The sequence below is a fragment of the Furipterus horrens genome, unplaced genomic scaffold, assembly GCF_987537825.1.
Source record: "Furipterus horrens unplaced genomic scaffold, mFurHor1.1.pri manual_scaffold_8, whole genome shotgun sequence".
Lineage (NCBI taxonomy): Eukaryota > Metazoa > Chordata > Mammalia > Chiroptera > Furipteridae > Furipterus > Furipterus horrens.
In genome coordinates, this window is record NW_028327178.1 from 20069802 (window position 1) to 20086461 (window position 16660).

Here is a 16660-nt window from a genome sequence, read left to right on the forward strand (position 1 = left end):
TAATGCACTGAACTCAAGTGCCCCATACAGAGGTAATATTAGCAGTGTCACTTCCCATCCAGGTAGCAGAGGAAATGCTGCCCGCCAAGTCCAGTGTGTGTCCTGCCCGTCACCTGCAACCTCTCAGTCTCTCAGGTGAGAGAGCCAACCGCCCTCAGGAGGCCCTGCCCTGCCTGGCACTGCCCCAAGGTGAGTTCTCTCCATTGACCTGGCCACCCTGAGAAGAGGAGGGTCAGGCTCTGGGGGTCCCAGGATCTTCAGAGTGTTCTTGGCTGGAATACTTCCCCAGCTCCTGGCACAGCAGGGTCGCAGCTCAGCTCAAACGGCCTGGAACTCCTTCCTGAGCTCCACTCAACTCCAGCTTGCTTTCTTCTTCTAACTAGTGACCCGGGGCAAACTTTCAGAAGATGCGGGCCTATCTCATTCTTTCAAATAGCTCCGTAGAATCCCACAGCATATATTTTATGTAGTATAATTTATTTAATCACTCCTGTTAATGGGTGTTGAAATTGTAGGCAAAGCTGCAGGAGGAATTCGTGCACATGTATCTTTACATACTAATACTTATATTTCATTCACATTTTGCATTTTAATTTTAATGCTCAGATTATGCTCCTAAGAATTTGCAGTCATAGTGCTGTTTTGCTCCTTATTTTATACATTACAAAGGAGGAGGGGGAAGAGGTTTACATGAAATTCACTGGTGATAGATTAGGGAGGTGGAAAAAGCAAAGAGGGGAATCTCTGGGATAAATAAAAAGTAAAATAAATAGACATGTGTTTTACATAGGTGGGTACAGGATAGTTAGCCGTTAACAATTAACACAATAACAATAACAGTGAGGGGCTCTGTGGCTCTGGTGGGAGATTGTGCCCTGATGGGTCTGGAGAAAGGAAATGACCTTGACATTCCAAAGGTCTGTTATCACAAATGCAAATAGACATTAGACAGGCTCAGTTAAGGTAAAGATTGACCTTTGTCAAGGAAGATACCGGCCTAGGACAGGTCTACCCGCATAACTCTATTTTAGTTAGGAAGTTTTAGTTTCAGACCATCCTCCGTGGCTACTTTAGGTCTCGGAGTGTGTAAAACTACCACGCAGGCTTGTCAGGCTTAGTCTGTGGCCACTTTTTCATCCACACTTCCCCTTTGGTCATAAATCACTCTACGGGATGCACTGGTTACCAACCTTTTGGTTGAATAATGTGGCCCCAAGGTGCTAGAAATGCTCATTCATAGGAAGCCCCAGTGTCAACATTTGTTTTGCTGAAGGATGGACCATTGGGAATAGGGCAAGACAGTAACCTTGGATGGAAGTAAAGGCTGAATTATTTTCAAAGGTGAAAAGCAGGTGAATGGGAGGCAGTCAGGTCTCATGGGCCTTCATTAAGAAAAACACTGGATCATTTCCAACCTATAAACAATCATGATCCAGGTTTTGATGTCTGTCTCACTGCTCTGTATTTTGCATCTAGTATAACATTATTTACAGTTTGAGGGCACACCATACCACTCACCAATTTTCACAATCTGACTATCAGATGGGTTTCCATTTCCTATGGCCCATCTACTTCCCATTGGGAGCACTTAAATGTTGTTCATTATCAATCTGATTCCCACTAGTTGTGCAATTGGAAGCTGTAACTCGAAGGTTTGTTTGGGGCCAAGGCTGTAAGAACACAATGCTATAAATTACAATTACCATCTAAAAATTCTAGAGGCCAGGAGGATGGTAAGACTTCCCTAAGTAAATTTCCTGTGCCTCAGCAGTAGTTATAGAGGGCTTTATTTTTATAACCACTTCAGCTTCCATCTCAATTAATATAGTTAGTAGTCCTTGTTGGGCTGGGGGTAAGCATTTTCCCATAATTAGGTTCTAGATTTACACATAAAATTTCTTTCTCAATATGCCTTTTCTACTAATCTACAACTCCCCTTGTTCTTCTTTGTTTCCTTTACTCATTCAGAAATAACCAACTTATTACGACAAACTACTTACTTTTAACTTCTCTTAAAAACACACACATCCTTTTCCTTCCTTCTGCACTAACATTCCTTCTAAATTTCAAAAGAGAAACCATAAATAGTATTATTGGTAATACAAAGGTTAGCTACCTGCACCTTCATAATTATTAACAATTGGGCTATATATACAAGGCATGATAAAAGCCCAAAGAATAAGTATAATAATTACTATTATGACTAACATTAGCAGACAGGTAAAAACAATCAAACAAATAAAGTTCAACATCATTTGTAAGTATATGGGCCTTGTTGATCCCTTGGGAAAGGTGATCTATCTCTGATGTTGGCAGCTTCTCATTCTATAGAAGTCCTTGATCTCCACATTAGGTGGAGGCAAGTGTCAGAGACAGAAGCAGATGTTCATTTGCAGTTAAGCATCTGATAAGATCTATTCCAATGACATTGAAGAGAGTCTTTAACTGATGTCTTTTTCAGTGGACAAAACTTCCTGGTTGTAAGTTGTGATCTTAGTCTCTTGGAGAGCACTGTGGAATGAATTGGTTACTAATTTATCAGTCCCTATAAACTGGTTAATAAGTTCTTGATAATAATGCAGAATGTCTCCTTTTAGTAGATTGATTCGTATGTCCCTTTATCTAGATGTGTAGGGTGACCAGTGATTATTTAATGAGGATAAGGGCTATGTGTTTACCAAAAGAAGTAGATTTCAGGTTGAGGAGCGCTATCAGGAGAGCTTTTGGCCAAGGAAATTAAAAGTTTCTGAAAATTTACCTGGTTGAGTTTTAACTGAATCATTTATATGCTCTACCAAACCAGAGTATTGGGATGATAGGCACAATGAAAATACTGTGGAATAGGCCAAATATTACAAATGGATTGCATTATTTGCCCAGTGAAATGAGTCCCTCAGTCCCTGTAACTCAGAGGGAATTGCCCCATTGGGAAATAATTTACCTGCCATTAAGGGAATGCGTCAACCCAGTGAAAAACACACAAATCATAAGTAGCACTTATTTTTATTTTTGAAATGGTGGCATTTGGATAAAATCCAATTACCATACATCAGATGGATTTAACAGAAGTAGGAAATGTCCTTCAGACCCATAGAATTATTTTTGTATTATATTTGGACAGATAGAACATTTGCTGTCCACGTATGAGCTACAGTAGGAGAAGGTTTCCAATAATATTGTTTACTTCATGAAATCATCTCCTCAGGACTTCAGTGTGTGGGCTCATGTACATGATAAAGTATAGGTAAGATTGGGATCTGTTTGGGTCCAAAACATATCTGTTTGTCTGGGTCAGAAGTTCCTTTTTATTAAAAGTATATTTTATTGATTATGCTATTCCAGTTGTCCCAATATTTTCTCCTTTTCTCCCCTCTGCCTGGTACCTCCCTTACCTCCCCAAATCCCCCAATTCCTTAGTTCATGTCCATAGGTCACATATAAGTTCTTTGGCTTCTCCATTTCCTATACTATTTTTAAAGTCCCCCTTTTTATTTTGTATCTACGAGTTATACTTCTTGATCTCTGTACCTTTTTCGTCATTTACCCCCTTTCCCTCCCCACTGGCAGTCCTCCATATGATCTCCATATCTATGATTCTGTTCCTTTCTAGTTGTTTGCTTAGTTTTTTTTTTTTTTTTTTTTTAGATTCATTTGTTGATAGTTATGAGTTTGTTGTCATTTTACTGTTCATAGTTTTGGTCTTCTTTTTAAAAATATTTTATTGATTATGTTGTTACAGTAGTTCCAATTTTTTCCCTTTGTTCCCCTCTGCCCAGTAACCCCCTTCCCTCCAGCAATCCCACCCCTCTTATTTCATGTCCATGGGTCATGCTTCATACTTTCCTATATTATTCTTAATTTCCCCCTGTCTATTTTGTACCAACTGATTATGCTTCTTAATCCCTGTACCATTTCCCCATTTCTCCTCCTTCCCCCTCCCGGCTGATTACCCTCCAAATGATCCCCATACCTATGATTCTGTTCCTATTCTGGTTGCTTAGTTAGTTTTTTTTTATTTTTTAGATTCAGTTGTTGATAGTTGTGAGTTTGTTGTCATTTTAATGTTCATAATTTTGATCTTCTTTTTCTTAAGTAAGTCCTGTGACATTTCATATAATAATGGCTTGGTGATGATAAACTCCTTTAGCTTTACCTTGTCTGGGAAGCACTTCATCTGCCCTTCCATTCTAAATGATAGCTTTGCTGGATAGAGTACTCTTGGTTGTAAGTCCTTGCTTTCCATCACCTTGAATACTTCTTGCCAGCCCCTTCTTGTCTCCAAAGTTTCTTTTGAGAAATCAGCTGATAGTCTTACAGGCAGCCCTTTGTAGGTAAGTCTCTGCTTTTCTCTTTGTGCTTTTAAGATGCTCTCTTTATCTTTAAACTTTGGCATTTTAATTATGATATGTCTTGATGTGGTTCTTTCTGAGTCTAGCTTGTTTGGGACTCTCTGTGCTTCATGGACTTGTATGTCTATCTCCTTCCCCAATTTTGGGAAGTTTTTCTTCATTATTTTTTCAAATAAGTTTTCAACTGTTGCTCTTCCTCTTCTCCTTCTGGCACCCGTCTGATTCAGATGTTGGTATGTTTAAAGTTATCCTAGAGGTTCCTAAGCCTTTTCTGATTTTTTTCAACTCTTCTTTCTTTGTTCTATACTGGTTGACTGTTTCTTCCTTATGTTCCAAATCATTGATCTGAACCCCAGCTTTCTTCCCTTCACCATTGGTTTTGTGTGGATTTTTCTTCATTTCACTTATTATAGCCTTCACTTCTTCCCTTATGTGTTTGCCATACTCGATCATGTCTGTGAAGTCTGTGAGCATTTTTATCACAAGTGTTTTGAACTCTCTATTAGGTTGGCTCTCTCTTCATCATTCAGTTCTCCCACTGGACCCTTGATCTGCTCCTTCTTTGGGGCCATACATCTCTGTCTCCTCAACCTGACAGCCTCCTATGTTCACCTCTGTGTCTTAGGTAGAGCTGTCACACCTGTTACATTGTAAGGGGTGGAACCTTAGGTATTCATCAGTGCAGGACAACCTATTTCACTACCTTGTGGTGCTGTATGTGGGGGAGAGGTCAGAGAGGGAACAATCCCACCTTCTCAGCACTCACCCCTTTTCCTATTACTTCATCCACTTCCTGAATGCCTCTGGTGCCTCTCTAGCTTTTGCCCTCACGATGGTTTCCAGAGTGGGTGTGTTTGCAGATGTTCTAGGATGGGTCAGGGGGGCTCTAAACAGGCTCTCATGAGAGATGGGACGTTTCTTCTGCTGCCCCAGCCCCAACTGGTTTTCACACCCAGAAGCAATGCAGCTTTATTTTTCTAGCACTGGAACTGTTAGCCGCGCGGTCTGGTCTGGGACTGGGATTGATCCCCAGGTGTCTCTCTTGGCTTTTATAACATGTGACTGCTCTTCCCGATGGCAGCCCACAGCCACTGTTTTGCTGCCACCTCCACCACTGCCAGAGCTGCCACACTGCATCCTCTCTGTCCTGGCTCCGCCCCTCCTATCTGTCTAGATGAGTATTGCTTCTTTATATCTTTGCTGGACTTCCATGCAGTTCGATTTTCTGGTAGTTCTGGTTGTTTTTTGTTTTGAAGTAAATGTAATTCTTCTTATGGTTGTGGAAAGAGGCAAAGCATGTTTACCTTGCCTCCATCTTGGCCAGAAGTTGTGTTCCTTTTTTTTATTGCCATATCCTCTTGTCTTCTAATGTACATGGCTATCGAAGCTGTAAAAGAGAGTCTTTTATTGATTTAATAGGAACAAGAAGCATTCTTAGGTCTGGCTAATTTGGCTGTTTAATGCTGCTTGTCTCACCATAGCATCAGCTAAATGATTTCCTTTTGCTTTCATGGTGGAAGCTTTAGAATGTTTTGGAATTTTGATAATTGCCAATCGTTTCAATTTTGTATGACATCTAATAATTCTACAACTTATTTTCCATTCTCTTATGGGCTTCCCTGACAGTTAAAAAGCTTCATTGCTTCTACAACATTCTAAAGTTGTGACCTATACCAAGGGCATAGATACTAATAGTGTCAATATTGGCTACTTGGTCTTTGGCCAATTGACAAGTCTCAGTTTGAACAATCAATTCAGCTTCTTAAGCAGATCTTATTTAGATAAATAAGAATTTTCAATTATGTCTACCATGGAAATTATTGCATATCCATCTTGGTAATATCCTATTAATCACTCAAAGATCCATCTGTAAACCAAATTAAGTCAACATTATCAGTAGGAGTTTCCTGTGAACCAGTCCTAGGAACAAGAATGTGGTCAATGTCATGACTGGTGTGACCCAGTGGACTGAGCGCCAGCCTGTGAACTGAAAGGCTGCCAGTTTGATTCCCCGTCAGGGCACATGTCTGGGTCAAATCTTCAGATGGGAGCATGCTGAGAGGCAATTGATCCATGTTTCTCTTGCACACGATGTTTCTCTCCTTCTCTTTCTCCCTCCTTTCCCCTCTCTCTAAAATAAATAAAAATTAAAAAAAAAAAAGAATGTGGTCAATAAGCAAAATACAATTGTGGATGTCTTCATTCTGCACAGAAGGTAGCAAAATTTCTGGGTTAAGATTATTACATCAAGTTCAAGTAATATTAGGTACAAAGAGCAAATACCCATTGACTGACAGAAGTGTTGAGTATGATGAGACTTCAGTGGAGAGTCAACAGAATGAGGAACATAAACAAAGGAGAGCCCATCACTACTTTTTCTGTTTCTGTCCATACATGGCTGTAGTGGAGGGAGGGGACCCTTTGGCTACTGAGTCTAACCGCTGACTATAATATCCTGTAGGTCTATGGTGATCTCTATGTTTCTGAGTTAAAACTTCTAAAATATTTCCTTTATTTTCATGTATGAAAAGTTAGAAAGTTTATAATTAAGCTGTCCCTGAGTGGGAGTTTTAGATAATTCTTTAGAGATTTTACAGTTTGTTTTCTTTCTGGGTTGCACTGTGAACATATTTATCACCAGTGTTTGGAATTCTGCATCTGTTAGGTTGGCAGTTTCCTCGTCGCTTAGTTCTCCCAATGGAACCTTGATCTGTTCCCCCTTTTGGGCCATACTTCTCTGTCTCCTCATCTTGGCAGGCTCCTGTGTTTGTTTGCCTCTGTGTCTTAGGTAGAGCTGGCTCTCCTGTTATATTGTAAAGGGCAGAGCCTTAGGTATTATTCAGTACAGGGCGACATGTTTCACCATGTTGTGGTGCTGTATTTGGGGGAGGAATCTGAGGGGGAACAATGCTGCTTGCTCAGCACTCACCCCTTTTCCAGGCACTTCTCCCACTTCCATATGGGACTGGCGCCCCTCTGGCTGTTGCCCTGGCCTTTGCTCCCATAGTGGGTGTGTCTGTGGATGTTCTAGGACCGTGGGGGCCCTTTAAAATAACAGATTCTGCTGAGAGACTGGCAGTTTCTGCCTCCACCCCAACCCCGACTGGTCTGCACAGTCAGAAGCAATGAGACTTGATTTTCCCCGGTGCTGGGACTGTGGGCTTCGAGGTCTGGTGAGGAGCTGGGAATGCTCCCCAGGTGTCTCTCCTGACTTTTTAAAATGTGTGGCTGTGCTTTCCGCCAGCCTGACCCTGCTGCCACTGCTGCTGCTTCTGCCGTCACTACACCAGGTTTTCTCTGCCCTGGCTCTGCCCACCCCACCCCCACCCCGGCTAGATGAGTATTTCTTCTTTATATCTTTATTTGCTGGACTTCCATGCACTTTGATATTCTGGAACTTCTGGCTGTTTCTAGTTTTGAGGTAGTTGTATTCCTTCTTAGTTGTGGAGGGAGATGCAGCATGTCTTGGTCGGAAGTCTCCCATAATCCTTCTTAAGGTGACCTGGCTGTCTACAATAAAAAGATTCCCCTATAGGAGTTCCCAGTGAACCCTATTTAGTAATTCTGTTGTTTTGCTCTCTCAGAAACCAGTAGGTATATATCAGTTGGAATAGGTCAGAATAGGCAGGATCATATGTTCTAACAGTTAAATTCCTTTGTAAACCCATCAGGGTCCTGGAGAGGGTCTGTGAAATCTTTAGGTAGATTCCTTAATTCCGTACTAGTCCAAGGAATGCACATAATCACTGGTTCCCCTCTGCCTAAGACTGGCTCTTCCCTTAAGGGAGTTGCTAGAATTCCTGGATATCCTTGTCTGAATTTCTGTTCTCATTTTCCCTTAGGCCAGTAGGGAGTGGTAGTGGAGGAGATATAGAGGAAATAAAAGGGGAAAGAAGAAGGGAGGGGGAGGGCAAATCTGGAAAAGGAAGCTCAGAGAGCAAAGGATATAGTAGAGAAGCTGTAGGAGGGGAGGAATGAGGTGTTGGCTTTTATTAGCTTCAGAAGCTTTCTTTAGTTCAGAGTCTATAAAATTTTGTTACTTTTTAAATATTTTTTTACTGTTTATCTATTATTAACTTCTTGTGGCGAAATTAATTTATCTGAGTTTCAGAAGCTTCTAATTGCCAATTAAGATATGCTTTCCACTCATTTATTTTAATTTTAGAACTGGCTTTCTCTAATTTTTTGCATGCAAAAAAAATTAATTTATGCATCCAAGGAGTGCCATTTTGGCCATCATAGGTTGACATAATCTCTAGTTAAACCTTCCCATTTCTGTAAGTACTTGCAAGTAAAGGCTTTCTATTAATTGCATACCTGCAAGAGTTTTAATGGGGGATGGGGGCTGGGAATTTTCTTTCTTTTTTTTTTTTGCCTTCAGGTTGGAGCACATTGCTTTATTTTTTATTTATTTATTTATTTATTTTTTAAATGTATTTTATTGATTATATTGTTACAACAGTTCCAATTTTCTCCCCTTTACTCCCCTCCACCCAGCATCTCCCTCCCCCAGCAATCCCCCCCCCAAGTCCATACCCCTGGTTCGTAAAAAATAACTATCCCCCCCCTCTCAGATATTAAGACCCTTTGTAATCTTGTAAAGGACAATGGGCGAAGGTCTCAAGCTCCTCTAGCTGCTTCAAGCTGGACATGGCCGTTGTCCTACCTACCCTTGGGTCCAGAAAACCCTAATAATAGTGGGGGTATGGAGGGGAGGGTGGCCTTCCCACATGGGGAAGGATCGTGCAGACTCCAGGTCAGTTGGCTGTCTCCGGTCAACGGCGTGCTTGGTTTAACAGGCTGGCATCCTTGTTGTGTTCTGGGGGCAACAGATTTAGAGAAAAGGGTTAAAAGACATCATTCAATCCATAACTACTAGATGACAAAAGGCAGGGATTAATTTTTCAATGTTCCATATTAGGAGAAAGAAAGAAATAAAATTTTCGACCTTGGAGGTGCATTTTCCATGTTAATTTTAGTTTTATTTTGAGATCTGCAGAGTCTAAACAAAATTTGTAGGGATATTGTGTAATGGGTGAAATGTGCTGCTTATGGGTTGAGGCCTAAGGGGCTGTCACCTCCTGAGTCATCTTGTTACAGACACAGGGGAGTCCGAAAATCCCCAGAGTTTGCGGCTGGGGGATGGGGAGAAGGAAGCAGCTTTCAGGATGCCTCCACATTCCTGAGGCTGGTGGCTAGTGTCTTTCTTATGCAAAATGGCTTGGATGCTTCCAAGGCCTCAGGTAGATGGGAGGGGTCTTGAACCAGGGGATGGTATGGAAAAAGCAGACAGAGCCTATGTAAGGTTCTGTGAATGGTCAGAACTGTTTGCAACACCCGCTGCATCAGAGGACGCAGTCAGGGATATATAAGGAGCTGCGGACATTTTAGCTCTCTCTTGCTCTCATGCACTCCCTCCATGTGGCTTGGAGGAGGGGGCCTCCAGGCTGCTTTAAGAAGAGGCTCTGGCCATGCAGTTTTGAGAAGGAGAGGAGATCCATGTGGTTTGCAGGAAGAAGGCAGTTTACAAGGAGGCCGAGAATCCAGGCGGTTCTGCACTGAGAGCTGGAGGGCACCACAGCACAGAAAGGACCTTCCCAATCAGAACTGAGTGATTGGCAGCTGCTGGTAAAGCTGAACTGTGTTTGGAAAGTAGGGAAATGGTGTTTCTGACTTTCCTAAAACTGGCCAGGTTTGGTAGGGGGGAGGCAAGGTTATGTGTTTATGGGTGTTTTAAAGAACATAAGACTTAACAGCAGAAATCCGCAAATAATCTAAATCTATATAACTGTTAAATAAACAGTTCTTTTTCTTTTCACTGAACTCTGGTATTGAGAGTTATAATTCTGGCGGCGGGCAATCAGGCTCCTAACTAAAGAGCCCGTGGGTTTGTTTTCAATTGGAGCAGCCCAGGGGTTCTGTAACAATCTCAACTCTTACGTGTCTTGGTTTCTCTCCTTGGCTATCTAATATAGTTGGAGCAGTTGGTAATCGACCTTCATGTGTGGTCCTTGGACGGGTCAATCATTTCATTGCAGTTGAGTTGAAGTTCCCTATGGGGGGTCTTACATGAGGGATTTCCTCTGACACCTCCACATAGGTTCTTTTTTTCTTTTTATAGTAATTGTTAACTTGTTTTGTGTTTTTTTTTTTTTTTTTAGGCAATTGTTAAATTTTATTTATTTATTTATTCATTCATTCATTCATTTATAGAGAGAGGGGAAAGGAGGGAGGGAGAGAAACATCACTGTGTGGTTGCCTCTCACATGGCCCCAACTGGGGACCTGATGTATAACCTAGTCATTTGCCCTGACTGGGAACCGAACCAGCGACACTTGGTTCACAGGCCAACTCTCAATCCACTGAGCCACAGCAACCAAGTCCACATAGGTTTTTAAGTCACCTAAGAATACCTGAAATTCAAGCTGGAGGGAGTAAATGCCCCTTATCTTTGGTGCTGAATGAATTCAGGCTCTCCTTTATCCAGCAAAAGGTTTTGTTCAGACTCTAAGTAAGCAATTCCAATTGAAAAGCCAAATTAAAAACGAGCCATCCATTTCTCTTCTCCTGTCCTGAGTTAACTCTTATCCTTAGCTTGTGTTTTCTCAAACCTTAACCTTTAGTTCCACCTCGAGGAGTTTTTTTTATTTTATTTTATTTATTTATTTATTTTTTAATAGCTCAAATAAAGTCAGGACCTTTTACCTTAAAACAGGGAGGTCTGGAATTCCAAGAAAAACTTATCCAAGTTCACTTGATGCAAAGGGCCAGTGGGGCATAATGGGCGCCAGGTCTGCAAGGTGGTCTTGTTTGGAATCCCACTGCAGTACGCCAAGTAAATATTGACAGAAGAAGCATCCAAACATGCAGGGAATAAAATTTTTATAAGTTTATTTGAGCCAAACTGATGACAATTGCTGGGAAGCAAAATCTCAATGTTTGAGAAAATGCTTTGGTTTACAACAAGCAGTCCTGAGGGAGGATAAGTAAGTGGAGTAAAAGCTTTGCCAGGCAGGCTAAGCAGGTCATCAGGGGCTGCTGCTGTGCAGGCTTGGGCTGGGTCTTCAGTTCCTGATCCGGGATGTACAGGGCACATGGGCTGACGTTTGAACTTTGAGCAGTTGACCCATCCGTGGAGCAGTTTCTTGGCCACTTTCTTCTTTCGATGGTGGCCTGATAACCCTGTAAGCCACCTGCCTGATCTATTGCCCTTCTGTCCCTTCCTCACCTGTCTAGCACTTGAGTGTTGTTATACTCTCCTGAATCTTTTTTTAAATGTTTTATTGTTTATGCTATTACAATTGTCCCATTTTTTCCCCTTCACCCCCCCATTCACCCAGCCCACCCCTCACTTCCATAGTCAATACCCATGCCATTGTCCATGTCCATGGGTCCTTCATGTATGTTCTTTGTCTAATCCCTTCCCCTTCTTTCAATCAGATTAGGATGTATGAGCATAGCTCTCTAAGGGTGAAGTTGACGCTGGTGTCCTTATAGCAGAGGACAAATGAGAATATGTGACTAAGGAGACATTGCGCTTTATACACTCTGTATATTTGTGCCCTGTACAACCTGTACAACTGTGTGCATTCACCCTGTGTGAGTGCCTGGGGGAAGGTAAGAAAGGGATGGAGCATGAAACCAGGATTGCTTCTGGGGAGCTTTAGGGTCCCTCTCTGTCCCTTGACACTCACAGTCTGGTTTAATCTGCTGAAAGTGAACCCTCCAGCTGGCCTGGGTCAGTGGCACTGAGGTGTAAACCTTCACAGCAGCTGTGGGTGAAAATGTAGCAGCAAGGAGAAAGGACAGAAGGAGCCTGGGGGAATTTCCAGTAACAGGATTACAGGTGGATATAATTTTCTCACTCCTTAGCACCTGCTGATTCCCTGCCTACCCACAGCTGGGTGATGTCCCAGTTCAGGGGGCCAACTGCAAGGTTTGTGTCACCAGGAAGCCCGGAAGGTCAAATCATGTTTCTGTCTAAAGACTTCCAGAGAGGAGGGTGTTCCTTGACCCAAGGACACAAGGAGCTAGAGCATGGGCGTGGGCCAATGGGGACACCAGTTCACACCACACTTAGGCTGCGAAGAGGGACAGAAAACTCGGGTTTCCTGAGTCATCCTGTCAGGGTCACAGAGGCCATGTCCTTTTTCTAGTTTGAATGAAGGTGAGGGACTGGTTGTCCCTTTCCGTGTCTTCTTTCCATTTCCTCTTCTCTGGAAAACCCAGTTATTTTCAGCTTTCTGTGTCATTTCCCCCTCTTCCCCAGCAATCACACAGGAAAGGCAGCCTGGTGTCCTGGCAAGGGCACAGCTTCTGCAGTCCCTGCTTGGTCACTGACTAGAGCGTGTCTTTGGGCAACTACTTATTTTCTACGTACAATGTGAATAATAATGGCCTCTTTGCACGGTTGCTGCAAGAACAACAGGGCAAGGTTTACAGGAGATGGTGCCTCTTAACAAGAATTTGACTGATCTTCAGAAAGGTGCAATATTATCTTTTTATTTTTGGGTCCCACTTGTGTGGAGAGATTCAGATTCATATTCTGCTAAAAGAAATGGTATAAGTGCAAGAGTTAGATGAAAGGTAATAGTGGAAAATAGATATTTTGCAGAGGTCAAATGATTTCAAGCACTTGAGAAACATTTGGCAAACTAATTAACAAACCCATCTTCTGTTAATTAAAACAGGTCCTCTGAGGACCTGGACAAGTGTTCATTATTAGTTTGAGTTGTTTTGGGAAGCAACACAATTGCTTTTAGATATCTATCTCTTCTGTATTCCCAGTGGTTTTCCAAATCCTCATCCATCTTCCTGTTGTCCCTTGCCTGCTGTTCAGACAGTCCCTGCTGTGCCCTACAGCTGTGCTTACTCCCTGGCTTTGAACTCTAAAGCTCCAGACCATTCTTCTCTCTGTGTCTCAAAAACTGCCCTTCCTCAGAGAGAAGCTGCAGATTGATGAAACAAGGCAGAGGGAACATAGCATATAAAATAAAATGACATTTCAGATCACTGGAGAGAAATTAATTCTTTAATAGTTGATGCTGGGAAAACCAATTAGTCATCTGAATTAAAAAAAAAAAAAAAAGGTAGATGTCATTCTTAATTCATAATCTGTATTCCAGATGGTACAATTACTTAAAGGTAAAAATTGAAATCATAAAAATGCTAGAAGAAAACATGGATGATTTTTAATGAATCATGGAGATCTTTCAAAGTTTGGAAAAAACCCCAGGAACCATAAAATAAAAATTTTATAAATTTGATCTCTTAAAAATTTTACTTTAAACTTCACTATTTAAAAATTAAAATTTTTTTAATTAAAAAAAAAACCCAACTAATAAATAAAATCTTTTAAGAAAAGGCAAGTGACAAAGTGAGGAGAAAAATTTGCAGCACGTATGGTAGATAAAGACTAGTTTCCTTGGTTTCACACGTTAATAAGATGTAGAATAATTTATAGAAAAGACATAAAAATGTCTGATAAACTTAATGTTAATTAAGGAAGAGCAAATTAAATCAACAAGGAAATACCATGTGTCACCTATCAGATGGGCAAACATTTCAAATCTAGGTTAAAACCTGTGTTGCTGATGGCAGGGAAATGGGCTGTCAGTAATACAGAGGATTTATCAACTAGTCGTCATTTTGGAGGACATTTTGACATAATCAATTAAGATTGCCAGTGTATATTCTCTCATACAGCACTTCTACTCCAAGGACTTTATTTTCTAGATGTTCTGATATAAGTTGGCAAAAATATTCATATTAGAACCTTCCTTGCAGCATTATTTTGTTGTAGTAAACAACCTGTGTGGCCATTAAAATGGACTGGTGCCCTGGTGGGTGTGGCTCCGTGGATTGAGCACCGGCTTGTGAACCTAAGGATCACAGGTTCAAAAAACAGGAGACTCACCCTTCTTGTAAGTATCACCTTCCCTCTAGAATCTCCCTGCTTTTCACCTGATCTCCAGGTCCTTTTTTTTTTTTTTTTTTGGTCCAGAACTTATAGTTGTTCTTTTTAGGAAGGTCAGTACAGTAAGCGTTTACTCATCTTACCAGAAGTATAGCACAGCCCAGAAGCTGGATGCTTAACCACAGAGATGCTCTGTTACTTAGCAAAATGCTGTTCTGTCCTCATTAAGTGCTCTATAAAGGGTCATTGCTCTGAGAAATGTCTGAAACGGTGGATTCTTAGACCCCATGTAAAGCTGGTGATGTGTTTTGGAGAAGGAGAATTTTTGTTAATGCTTTTCAAATTGCAATGACCACCCCATCTATAGAAAAGGGCTTTTTTATTTTCTGAAGAAAAAAATAATAAGTATGTAGGCAAAGAGGAGGTACTGACTCATTCCGGGCTAATCCAGCCCTTGAGAGTGACTCACTCTACCTTAAGAGACTGGGGGAAATGACCAAGTGTGTAGGCTGCCAGCCAACGCTCAGTTCTGACAGGACTAGATTTAGTGCAAATTGGTTCTGATTTGGGAAAGGTAGAAACTTGATTTTCCAGGTCATGAGGAGGCATCTTCTGTTCCCCTTTATTTACCATCATGAGGGCATGAGATCCTAGGATGTGATTAGAACTGAACAAATAAATGCAATCTGCGTGAGGTCATTCAGTCACGAAGAGTGGGGTTAGGGTGGAAGGCAAGGGAAGGTGCTAGTACCCATGGGGAAAGGTTAGATGCATCAGGAACTACTGGGCCCTGCCTAGTCCCCTCCTCCTTCCTTCCATGGGCACTGGCATGGGGCTGGGTGTTTGGGGGTAGCTGGGAACCACCTGAGTCTCAAAGATCGGTGCCAGCATTTGTCACAACTTTGGTCCTCTGTAACTTAAGAGCTTTGGGGACAGTTGGAAGGGCTCCATAAAAATATGCTTTTTTTTTTTTTTTCTTATGTATGAAACTGTGGCCATGGGTGAGATGCACTTGAAGGACCCTTTCGGTTCCATGAATCGCCAGGGAAGGGCCTCTCTACCTTCTCAGCATTCACCAGAGAAGGGGTCATGGGAACAAAAGTCCTGACAGGGGAGGCTGAGGGAGGAGGGAGTGGACACAGGAGGGCGAGGTGCCAGAGGCCAAAGCACCATCATTCTCCTGTCAACCCTTCCACCAGGCCCCCCGTAGAGCTGAGGGTGGGGGTGGGCAGGACCCAGAACCCCACCGTAAGGCTGAAGAAGGCCCTGCCCTCACCTTCCAGGGGAGCTTGAAAGGGATTTGGTGCTGAAGTCCTTCCCTGGTTCCCACACCTGAAAAACCACCAACTGGGCTTCCTTTCACTGTGCTGAGACCCGTTTCAGCTGCCCATAGCAACCTTGGGAGGGACACAGTTTCCTTCTCACCACCTCTTCCTTCCTAGGGATGGGACTCCAGGTGGGTTAAAACAGTGGGAGAACGGGAGGCAGTAACATTGAACGGGTGGTGGAGCGTGTGTACGCCAAATGTCCCCGGTTCCATGTTGCAGATTTCACTCAGCTCAGCATGGACACCCCACCCCACCCCCCCACCCTCACATCTGGGTATGGCCCCTGCCTGTGGTCTTCCATCTATTAACTGTCAGATTTCTGCTCGCCAGCATCATCCACTGAACTTTAAAACGCAGGAAAATGGATGCATTGGAGTCAATTCACTCCCTTTTTAAAAAATATTCAGCTATCTGATTCCACCCCTGCCATCAACAAACATCCCCTCCTTCCAAATAGCTACCAACACGCGCCCTTTCTAAGAGGCTTTCCCTGACAAGAGCAGTGAGAGGGTTCTCTGATGGTGTTTGGCCTCAGCTCAAAGCTGCTCCTGTCCAGAACCCAGGAGCTCCCTGCTCTGGGGTGTCAGGGTCCCTACCTGAGTCCTGGACGGCCTGGCACGGGGGACGCATCCTTCCCCCAGGCAGAAAAGGCACTGCGGGAGGATGGAGCTCCAAGATCAGAGGGTGAGAAAACTTGCATGTTTGTCAAGAAATAGGACTTCCAATGACAAGTGTGCAGCTGCTGCTCAATGAAATGTTTTACTTGCTTTTTTTTTAATTTTCAAATTTTTTCTGCTATTTCTCCCCAGTCATCATGGTGCTGCGTGCCCATTGTAGACATGTTGGAAAATAGAGAAAATGATAAAGTGACTGAAGGAAATTTTATCTTACTACCCACTGGTGAGTTTCGCTTGTTATCTTTTTGTCCTTTCTTTTCAAATTCATTTATTCCTAATATAGTTGAGATCAAGTAGTGTATATTCTTTCTATACTGCTTTTAAAATCTAACTGTATACCAGTAGGGTTTTCCTGTGACATTGAAACTTGACAGCTGACAGTGATTGGGG

At 42.4% G+C, this 16660-nt stretch overlaps 1 long non-coding RNA gene across 2 annotated transcripts in view; it reads left to right on the forward strand.

The window, feature by feature from the left end:
- The window catches only part of LOC150002611 (uncharacterized), a 65955-nt gene that overhangs the window by 6963 nt on the left and 42332 nt on the right, over positions 1–16660 (forward strand). Inside the window, exons 3-5 of one of the 2 annotated variants that reach the window (XR_016512709.1) lie at positions 63–189; positions 14136–14272; positions 16403–16493. This is a non-coding gene — a long non-coding RNA (uncharacterized LOC150002611). The remainder of the gene's footprint in view (positions 1–62; positions 190–14135; positions 14273–16402; positions 16494–16660) is intronic. The other variant, XR_016512708.1, reaches the window with a different exon arrangement.